General features: G+C 39.5%; 1 long non-coding RNA gene across 2 annotated transcripts in view; it reads right to left on the bottom strand.

Annotated features, from left to right (window-relative positions):
- Positions 1–11,911, bottom strand: part of LOC104993950 — a 109,905-nt gene that overhangs the window by 45,223 nt on the left and 52,771 nt on the right. The window contains exon 3 of one of the 2 annotated variants that reach the window (XR_825896.1): positions 3,689–3,780. This is a non-coding gene — a long non-coding RNA (uncharacterized LOC104993950). Of the gene's footprint in view, positions 1–3,372; positions 3,781–11,911 lie in introns of those variants that run through there. The other variant, XR_825895.1, reaches the window with a different exon arrangement.

The following is an 11,911-nucleotide window of genomic DNA, read 5'->3' as shown; positions in this document are numbered from 1 at the left end:
GATCCAGCACAGCCAAAAATAAATAGACATATAATCATTTTAAAAAAATAATATACAAAACTGAATCACTTTGCTATACAGCAGAAATTAATACAATATTGTAAATCAACTATACTTCAATAAAGAAAATCAATGGAATATGAAAAAAAGAGTTAATTAAGAGAGCACAGGACAGGGGGAAGATCAGGAGCACAAAAAAAGAAAATAAAAATATTTAAGAACTATATATACATATATATATATATATAAAGAAGGAAACTAGCAGAATTCTGGGAAAAATTCTGGGAAAATTTCAAGAAAAAAACATGGAAGAAATATAAGATAAAATTAGGAAGAACAAAACAGGGACTAGACATAGAAAGCACAGGAGAAAGGTTAGAAATTTAAAAGCTAATACAACATAATGCAAACCAAAATAAAGAAGAAAGGTTTAGAGGGAAAATACACAGTGGGTATGAATGACTGAGATTGAAGAACAGACAGATTAATTGCAATTCCTAAAAAAGAAACGAGATAGAACAATGGAATAGAATACATATGTTAAAATGTATATAATGGAAGAAATCTCTCTTGAAATAAAAATCTACATATTGAAAGGAAAAATCAAGTACCAGTGAAAACTGACCTAGAATTGTCAACTCAGAGGTATATCCCTAAAGCTACTGGATTTTAAATATGAGCAAACAATCCTGTAGGCAGAAGGCCAATGGCAACTCACTCCAGTACTCTTGCCTGGAAAATCCCATGGACGGAGGAGCCTACTATGCTGCAGTCCATGGGGTCGCTAAGAATCGGACACGACTGAGCGACTTCACTTTTACTTTTCACTTTCATGCATTGGATAAGAAAATGGCAACCCACTCCAGTATTCTTGCCTGGAGAATCCCAGGGACAGAGGAGCCTAGTGGACTGCCGTCTATGGGGTCTCACAGAGTCGGACACGACTGAAGCGACTTAGCAGCAGCCGCAGCAGCAGGCAGAAGGGCAAGAAGATCAAGTCACAGTATTCAATGCCAAACAGCAGTGGGTCCATCCCTTCAAAATATTCAAGGAAAAATCGAGCCAAGGATTTTTCCTGTCTGTGAATTCTTTTTTCTTTCTCTCTCTCTTTTTTTATTGTGTTAAAATACACATAATATAAAATTTGCCACCATAACCATTTTAAAATATAGCATTTCAGTGGCATTAAATATATTCACACTGCTGTGTAGACATCACCATCATCCACTGCTCTCTTCATCTTATAAAACTGAAACTCTATAGCCATTAAACAATAATTCTATATCCTACCCTTCCCCCAGACCCTGGAAACCACCATTATACTTTCTGTCTACATGATTTTGATTCTTCTAAGTATTTTATATAAGTGGAATTATATAGTATCTATATTTCTGTGGCTTTGCATGAACACTGACTTCTCCATTTATTCATCTTGAAACTGACTTTTTTAAAATATGGGGACTTCTCTGGTGGTCCAGTGGTGAATGATCTGCCTGCCAATGCAGGGGACACAGGTTTTGGTAGGAAGATTTTTAACTATATGATAAAATTCTTTTAATAGTTTAAAATATATTTAGGTTTTCTATTCTTGAGGAAGATTTAGTTCTACTTTGGGAATTTGTCAACACTTCATCAAATTTATTATCATTTTGTATTTACAGTATTGTTTTATTTATCAATTACCCTCAGCAGCAAAGGACACAAGACCAGAAATGAGAGCGTAGACCTTCCCTATGAATACCTAAAACCCAGCTGCATAGAGAACAGCATCAGTATATTAGCCCCAATCTATTCCCTTTTCAAAGACCTCAGACTACCATGATAGTTAGAAAAAGGAGAAGAAAAAAATCCATAAAATATCAGGGAACTGAAACAATGAATTAAAAATTTTAAGATAATACATTAGGAATAAAGATACAGTTTATAGGATCAATAAAGTAAAAAACTGACTCCTTGAGAAGACCAACAAAACTGACAAACTTCTGTCAAGCCTGGTCAAACAAAAAAAGGATGAAAGTATATATAAATACTTCTAGCAACGAAAAGCATCATATTAACAGCCCTAAACCTGTTCTTCTTATAATAATTGACATAAACAGAGATAAAGAACATGGAATATCAGTCTCTGATCCGGAGATAAAGGTGATGAGGGGTTTGGGGGGGTGGGGAAGGAGGGGGGGCTTGCTAACAGAGCGTGAATTTCTGGGACTCTCACTTAAAACTTTGATACACGCTAATTACAACAGCTCAGTGGTAAAAGAATCTGCCTGCCAATACAGGAGATGCAGGAGACTCTGGTTCGATCCCTAAGTTGGGAAGATTCCCTAGAGTAGGAAATGGCAACCTACTTCAGTATTCTTGCCTGGAAAATTCCATGAACAGAGGAGTTTGGTGGGCTGCAGTTCATGGGATCACAAAAGAGTCAGATACGATCAAGCGACTGGGCACAGCACAGCACATTTACAATAGCCAAGACAAGGAAGCAACCCAAGGGCCCATTAACATATGGTTGGATTAAGAAATATCATATATATATTTTTTTCCAATATACTCAGCTGTTAAAAAAAAAAAAGGAAGAAAAATGGGGCTTCCCTGGCAGTCCAGTGGTTAAGAATCTGCCTTCCAATGCAGGGGACCTGGGTTTGATTCCTGGTCAGGGAAATAAGATCCTACATGCCATGGAACAACTAAGCCCGTGAACTGCAGCTACTGAGCTCACGTGCTATGGAGCCTGTGCGCCACAACTAGAGAGTCCGTGTGCCACAACAAAGCAACAATAACAACATAAAACAGTGAATAACGTAGAAACAGACACATACGGCCCATTAAAAATCACCCACTGCTGCCAACCTTTCAACAACTCCGTCACCACCTCACCCAGCAGGAGGTGGAGATTGAGCTTAGAACTTGCCTTCTCAGAAGGATTATAAAAGACAGTTTCAGAAATAAACTCCCAGAATTTTTTCACTGGTCATGAGCTTTTCTGGAGAAACTCTGTGAGGTAAAGACTGAAAGAACTTGAAGACTGAGTTTCAGAAGAGGAATGGATGAAGGAGGTTAAAGGACTGAGTCTGGGTTTATGACTATGGGCATGACTGGGCTGGAGAGAAGAAAAATTGAGTTAGATGAACAATGGACATTTATGTGAAGAAATTAAGCAGACAATTGGACCAGGATTACTGAGACCCAAATTAAACTATCAAGACTGAATGTGGGTAGGCCAAGGACTCACTCCAGTCTTCAAATCATTTCACCATAATAAACAAGGTCCTTCAGTACAGCACAGAAAACTGTATTCAGTATCTATGATAAACCATAATGAAAAATAATATGCTGAAAAAAGAATGTACATACATATACACATAACTGAATCACTTTGCTGTACAGTAGAAATTAACACAACACTGTAAATCAACTATACTTCCAAAAAAAAAAAAAAGCCCACCATAATCTTCCAGGAGAATCATTCTTATTTTACTGACAAAATCTGCCCAGGCATCATTGGACATAAGAGGCTCTACATCTTTGTTAATGTTGATTCCTGTATGAACTCCACATCCTTAATTCTCCCATCAGTGATCTTTCTCCCCTCCTTTTATACCAGGCTCAAAACACCTTCAAGAATCCTGGTCACATCCCTTTGATGTGACTTTGATCGGTTCTTCTCTTCTACTCCATCTGTACTCACGCAGGGCAGTACTGTTGCACCAAATCCAAGTGGGCACTCACACTGGATTCTCCGTGAATGGTTTACACTACCGTATGTGACATGGTGGCCACCTGTAAGCAGTAGGAGAAAGGGTCAAGGGTTGTAATGCTAAGTGTTCTCCTTGAGCTACAAGCTCTAGACTAGAGGTCACCATTTTGTCTCCTCTCTCCACAAAGGCCAAACAGCAGCTCCTGTCATTCCACTGCTGCCCCCTAGAGGGCTCTCTATTTAAACTGTGAACAATAAATTGAAGAATTAAAGTGCGTGGTTCTAGAGTGTCTCATCTTCAGACCAGGTGGGTTATATTTTTCACTATGTGGACTGGCTGAAATCGAAGCAACGATTCCCATTACTTAAAAAGAGGACCGCTGACACTTAACTAGATAGAATGTTATAGCATAAACACTAGACATGGCAAAATGATGAAGTTCCAGCAGCAGGCTCTGTAAATTATCAGGGATTCCTAGAGCACTCCCTCTTTCCTATTTCTGCTACAGTTACTGTGGGTTGGTTTTTGGTTTTGCTTTTGTTTTTAACCTATATTGTATAAGTAATGTTTCTTTTATTCCTTCCTAATATGGCTTATTTTTATTCTCTCACTTTGTGAAAAAAAATTAAGCTCATTTGAGTTTGCTTATTTTATTGGTTTGATTTTTAAATGTTTTATGTGTATTCTTGTTTCTCCATTTCCTACATTAGAATTTGTGTTATTTGCTTCCTCCTATTCTCTTCATGTTTAAAACCCTCTACTAATCTAAGATTTTAATAACAGACAAAACTAGGTGTGTAGGTACATGAAAGCTCTCAGTACAATCTTCATAATTTTCCTGTAACTCTAAAACTAATCTTAAAGTTTATTTTAAAGATTGGCAAGGGTATACAACAAACTATTTAAAACAGAAGTCATGATCTTAATAATACAAGGTAGAATATGAGCCAAGGAAGCAAGGTTACTTTAGAAAGCTAAAGGGTACAACTGGCAATGAAAATATAACAATTATGAATATTGATTTACAAAATAACATAAAAGTAACCTTCATAGAGCAGAAATTACAAGATAAGCAAGGAAAAGGAAACAGAAACATGCTAATAAAAATGAGGCTTTAGGGACTTTCCTGGTGGTCCAGTGGCTAAGACGCCATGTTCCCAGTGCAGCAGCAGGGGGGGGGGAGGGGGGAGGGCGGGGGGCCGTGGGATTGGGATCCCGTGGTCAGGAGAACTAGGGTCACATATGCTGCAACTAAAAGATTCTGTGTGCCGCAACTAAGACCCAGCAGTCAAATAAATAAATACATTTTTTTTAAAGAGGCTTTCATTTACTTGTGTCATCCAATTCAAAACAAGTTATAATTTTTTAAAAAGCTAAAAACAGAGTGGCCCTAAACAATATAATTAACATAGTAGACCTTACTGCTACTGCTGCTACTGCTGCTAAGTCGCTTCAGTTGTGTCCGACTCTGTGTGACCCCAGAGACGGAAGCCCACCAGGCTACCCCGTCTCTGGGATTCTCCAGGCAAGAACACTGGAGTGGGTTACCATTTCCTTCTCCAATGCATGAAAGTGAAAAGTGAAAGTGAAGTTGCTCAGTCATGTCCGATTCTTAGCAACCCCATGGACTGCAGCCCACCAGGCTCCTGCATCCATGGGATTTTCCAGGCAAGAGTACTGGAGTGCAATGCCATTGCCTTCTCCGAGTAGACCTTACTAATATATATCAAACATTGCATCCTGAAAGTGGAGGACACTCCATTTTTTCAAGTGTCCAATAGTATTTATGAAAATTCATACTTAAGACTTAAGGACTATTGCAACCCCCCACCTACAGAAATAATGCACAAACTATCCTATAATCACATTGCAACAAATGAATTTAATAAGAAAATCAAAGAGTCCTCTCTATTTGGAAGTTTAAAAATAAAACTCTCTTTCATATAATTATTGGGTCAAAAGGAAAACATACCCAAAACTAAGGAATTAATGGAAATAATAATACAAATAACGTAAAGAATATATACCAGAATCTATGAAATGCAGTTCAAGTAGTACTCAGAGGAATACTTAATCACCTTAAATACATACTTGAAAACAAAATGCAGAAATCAGAGTTCCTCTTTAAAAGTTAGAAAATAATAACAAAATAAACTAAAGGATTGCTGCAGAAAGGAATAAATGAAAAAACAAATTATAATAAATTTTAGAAAACAAGAAAAGCAGAACTATTATATAAATCTAAAATACTTTTTTAAAAAGTAAATAACTCATTAGCCCAAACAAAACTGAGGAAGTGAGAAAGTGCAAATACAAAAAAGAACAAATAATGGAAGGAAATAAAGAGATAGAAGATATTTAAAATACACAGAAGGGGAAAAAGTGGAAGCAGTGACAGATTTTATTTTCCTAGTCTCCAAAACCACTGTGGACAGTGACTACAGCCAAGAAATCAAAAAACGTTTGCTCCTTGGAAGGAAAGCTATGAAAAAACTAGACAATGTATTAAAAAGCAATGACATCATTTTGCAGATAAAGGTCCATATAGTCAAAGCTATGGTTTTCCCAGTAGTCATATATGGATGTGAGAGTTGGACAATAACGGAGGAATTGATGCTTTCGAGTTGTGGTGCTGACTCTTGAGAGTCCCTTGGACTGCAAGGAGATCAAACCAGTCAATCCTAAAGGAAATCAACCCTGAATATTCATTGCAAGGACTGATGCTGAAGCGGGAGCTCCAGTACTTTGGCCACCTGATTTGAATAGCTGACTCCTTGGAAAAGACCCTGATGCTGGGAAAGATTGAAGGCAAAAAGAGAAAGGGGTAGTAGAGGATGAGATAGTTAGATAGCATCACTGACTCAATGGACACGAATCTAAGCAAATTCCAGGAAACAGTGGAGGACAGAAGAGTCTGGTGTGCTGCAGTCCATGGGGTCGCAGAGTCATGACTTAACATGCGTTAGTGACTTAGCAACAACAACAAAATACCATAACTGACTTTGCTCAACATCATGCAAATCAATTTGAATTGAATGATAACTGTTTAGTAAAATAGAATGTTTTCAGTCTAGAACTTTTCATGTATACTGTTTTGGTTTTCAGTGAGTATAAATTTCCTTTCCAGGAATTCTAAATGATTCTTTTACATGTGCTGGTTAGCAGGGAGCTAGAGTGTTGTGGAGAAAGAGAGGCAAGTTTTCAGCCTGTGTGGTCAGGCAGCCAGGAAAGGCAGGGATGCACAGAGTCCAGATTTCTAGGGGAATAATGTTGTAGGGGGCATTTAACCTTGAAACACCAGCATGTAACTCCTAATCTGAGCCAATACCTTCAAGGAAAGGATAAAGTGGTCTTACATTGGAGCACTCCCTGACTATTCCAGAAGCCAAAGCAAACACTCTCTGGAAGAAAGCTTCTTCCACATACTAAGAGCAAGCAATGCCTAGGAAATCCCTTGGATGGAGGAGCGTGGTAGCTAGTCCATGGAATCACAAAGAGTCAGATACCACTGAGCATGCAGGCAATGAATCAAATCAATGGATTCACAAAGATTATCAAATATATAAGGAAGCCAGCCACTATGAGTAAAAATCAGAAGTAGCAAGAAAAAAAATAGAATCCAAGGGGATAAAGCTATTAGAAGCAACAAATACAGGGCTTCCCTGCTAGCTCAGGTGTAAGGAGTGCACCTGCTAAAGCAGGAGACATGGGTTTCATCCCTGGTTTGGAAAGATCCCACAAGCCTCAGAGCAACTGAACCTGTGCATCAGATCTACTCTGAGTCTGTGCTCTAGAGCCTGGGAGCTGCAACTGCTGAGCCCACAAGCCACAACTGCTGAAGCCTGCATGCCCTAGAGCCTGTGCTCCGCAACAGAAGAAGCCTGTGCTCCGCAACAGAAGAAGCCTGTGCACCGCAGCTGGAGAGTGGCCCCCGCTCACCACAACTAGAGAAAAGCCTGCATGCAGCAATGAAGATCCAGCACATCAAATAAATAAATAAATAAATATTTTAAAGTGACAAATATAGAATATAGAACACACATACACATAGGAAACGTTAAAGAGTAAAAATAGTTGATTTACAAATGAAAGCATATAAAAAGACAATCAAGATTGAATGGATAGATCAGGAAAAAATATATTCTAGAAATAAGAAAAAACAAGATTGTTGAAATTAAAGTCTTAAAGGGTGGCTTAAAAAGCAGATTTGGGACAACTGAAGAAAGGATTAGAGAATTAGAAGATTTGTCAAAAGGATATATCCAGAATATGAGAAAAACAGATACGGAAATGAAAAATATAAAAGAAAGGTTTAGAGACATGGAGGATAAAATGACAAGGTATACCATAGAAACAACTGGAGTTTTGAAAGGAAAGTATGGTCATAAGAGACAACAGAAATATTTTAACCAATATTGGTTAACAGTATTCTAGAACAAATGAAGCATTAAAACTCACAGATCAGTGTATCCCAAAGAGAAAAAAATGAACACAAATTCATAACCAGAAACATTAGAGTAAAATTTCAGAATACCACAGATGAAAAAGTCCTGAAAACAGCCGTAAAGAATGAAAGATCATCACCAAGGGCAAGAGTTAGCATGACAACAGAAGTCTCAGCAGCAACAACGGAAGCCAGAAAACAATGGGATTGGGTATTTATCACATTGAAAGAACGCACAGGTGAACCAAGAAATGTGAACACGCCAAAACTCAAATGTGTTTTCAAACTAAAAAATAATAATAAAGAGGAAATTTACTCTAAAAAATATACTTAAAAACAACTTCTGGAGTCTTCCCTAGTGGTCCAGTGGCTAAGATTCTGTGCTCCCAGTGCAGAGGGTCAGGGTTTGATCCCTGGTCAGGGAACTAGATCCCACATGTTTGTATACCACAACTAAAAAAAGACCCTGCATGCCACAATGAATATTGAAAATACCACATGCTGCAACTAAGACCTGGTACAGCCAAATAAATAAAGATCAATATTTAAAAAAGAAAAGAAACAATGGAGGCCAAAATAAAGTAGAATCATATTTCTTTAAGGGCTCAGAGGGGGAAAAAAAAACCTGTTAACTCAGAATTCTATATCCAGAAAAAAAAAAAAAAACCTGGAGGATGATGATGAAATAAAGACATTCTTAAATGAAGACAAACTAAGAGAATCCATTGCCAACAGAGCTGCTCCAAATTTGCTAACAGAAGTTATTTAGCAACAGAATTGCTAAAAGAAGTTATTCAGACAGAAGGGAAATGATATGAGCAGGAAACTTGGGTCACTGGGAATAAAGAACAACAGAAATTTTAAATATCCTCTCCTAGTGAATTAAACCTGTTCAACATGTTTGATGGTTGATAGCAAGTATTATAGTGTTACTAGGGCTTCCCAGGTGGCAGGGTAGCAAAGAATCCACCTACCAATGCAGGAGACAAGGGCTAGATCCTGGGTCAGGAAGATCCTCTGGAGGAGGAAATGGCAACCAACTCCAGTATTCCTGCTTGGAGAATCCCATGGAGAAAGGAACCTGGTGGGCTACAGTCTGTGGGGTTGCAGAGTCGGACACCACTAAGTGACTGAGTGCACACACACACATTATAACACTATAATGGGTTTTAATCTATGTAGATGTGATATAACAGGCTGACCTCTGATTCCATCTGCTTCTCTGAAAGCAACTGCTTCTCCCTCTGCTCAGCATGTCTTTTCTCTGCCATGTGGCTTCTAGTTTTTTGTAACTTTTGTTTCCTATGGTCATCTTGGCTTCTCTGGCTTCTCTCCATCTTTGATGCTATGGCTACTGCCTGATCTCTGTGGTTTCCATACCATTGCTACCACCACAACCATACACACTCACTTACATCATAGTGAGAGACCAGCCCTGTTCCTTCTGGTTTGGTCAGTTGTTCCACTCAAGTGTAACTCTTAGGGTCCTAGACAGCTTATTATTTGCCTGTGGCTGAACAGCAGTTTCATTTTGTGTAAAGTAAGAACACCCAGAGCTTCCCCTCAGCACAGGCTATGGATGGGGACTATTTCCTTCTAAGGGGATGGCAGGCGTGATGGCTGCCAGGTGGAGTACAGCTGCACTAAACTGTCAGTCTGAGAACCATGTCATGCACTTTCACCCTTCTAGGCCTTTATATGTTCTATTCTTTCTTCCTGGAATGTCTTTTCCTCTTCTCTGCCCAGAAAACTTTAAAACCCAGCACAACTCACTCCTTTTCCCCATGAGTCCTCCTTGCCCATTACATCCATTCTATTCAAGCATTTAATATGCTGTTTGACCCTGTCTATGCATTTGTCTCCCCAAGCTTTTGGGATTCAGGAGATACTCGTTGCTATTTTCATTACCAAACATGTTCATTCATACATTCAGTTAGTCATTCAACAAACACTAATTAAATGTCCACTGTGTATCAGTCACTGTATCAGGTATTGGGATGCAAATGTGGACAAGGCAGACAGAATCTCTCTCCCCTTGGAGATTAGTGTGTGTTGCACCATGTGGTACATAGTAAATGCTCAATAATTATTTTGAATTGAATTGCACTTGCTTATAGTTCCTCTACCAAAGAAGAACTTTTGGCAGGTAACTTTTGACCTTTCTCAGACATCAAAGCCTTACACATGCAAAGCAGTGGACAGTAAAGTGGGCCATGAGGTACCCGTCTACAATTTCAAGAGGTTCTTCAAACTTCTTTTTTAATCTTCTCTTTTAGTGTTTATTTGGCTGTGTCAGGTCTTAGTTGCAGCATGCAGGCTCTTCCTTGCAGCGCAAGGGCTCCTCTAGCTGTGTCGCACGGGATCTAAAGCACTCATGCGTAGTTGCCCTGCAATGTGTGGGATTCTAATTCCCCGACCAGGGATCGAACCTGCATCCCCTGCACTGGAAGGTGTCTTCTTAACCACTGGAGCACCAGGGAAGTCCTGGTGCTTCAAACTCGACTTAATCAAAAACCAACTTGATTACATTTCCCAGTCCTTCCTTACATGTCCCCACATCTCTGTAAATGACTCCATCATACACCTACTTGCCCCATTCAAGAACCAGGGAGTCATACTGGATCAATCTCTTTTGCCGTCTCTCCCTCTTCTCTGCCCTCTCTCTCTCCTTTCTCTCTCCCTACCATCACCAATGGAACAACAGTCTTGACAATTCCACTTCCTTAGCATCTCTTTCACCCTCCCCCATCTCTATTCCTGCTAACCCTGCCCTGTTTCTGGTCCTTATCATCTCTCACCAGCACTCCAAAGAACTTTTCTCATGGGTCTCCTGTTTCCTTTGCAACCATATCACTTATTTCTTCCTGGCCCCAACCTCATGGATTTCCCTGAAATTTCACCAGAATCCTGGAACTCTTGCTGTCTATTTGCCCAGAATGCCTACCTTCTCCCCAACTCTCCTCCATCTCTGCCAACCTGGCAGATGCCTACTCAAATTTCAAGACTCAGTTCAACTTGCTCCCCAAGCAGTCTGTCTTCCCAACATAAACTGACCTCTCCCTGCCTTGTGCTCCACATCCTATACAGAATTCATTCTTCACAGTAGTACACAGTTGCATTTTATTTTTTTTATCATTTTGTTTCCCCCACCAGGTTAGGAACTCCTTGAGGGCACAAATTGCATATTCTTAATGGCTTGTGTATAATAAGGGCTTCCCAGGTAGCTCAGTAGTAAGAATTTGCCTGCCAATGCAAGGAGATGCAGGAAACGTGAGTTTTGCCCCTGGGTGGGGAGGAGTGGAAGAGGAAATGTCAACCCACTCCAGTATTCTTGCTTGGAGGATCCCATGGGCAGAGGAGCCTACTGGGCTACAGTTCATAGGGTCACAAAGAATGAACACGACTGAGCACGCAAGCATATAATAGGTACTCAGTAAACACTTTGTGAATGAATCCAGTAAACAAACCAAATACTTTCCTATCTTTACCCTTCTTTTTCTGTGAAACAAACAACCAGTCCTGGGGAACTTCCCTGGTGATGCAGTGGTTGATAAGAATCTGCCTGCCAATTCAGGACGTGGGTTTGATCCCTGGTCCAGGAAGCTCTCATGTGCCACAGAGCAACTAAACCCAAGTGCTGCAACTAGTGAGCCTGCTCATCACAACTAGAAAGTAGTCCCCGTTTGCCTTCAACTAGAGAAAGCCTGCACGTAGCAGTGAAGACCCAATGCAGCTGAAAATAAACAATAAATGATATGTAAAAATTACT

This window comes from Bison bison, unplaced genomic scaffold (genome assembly GCF_000754665.1).
Source record: "Bison bison bison isolate TAMUID 2011002044 unplaced genomic scaffold, Bison_UMD1.0 scf7180017864249, whole genome shotgun sequence".
NCBI lineage: Eukaryota > Metazoa > Chordata > Mammalia > Artiodactyla > Bovidae > Bison > Bison bison.
The sequence above is the reverse complement of the archived record's forward strand: the minus strand, read 5'-3'. Positions and strand labels throughout refer to the sequence as shown.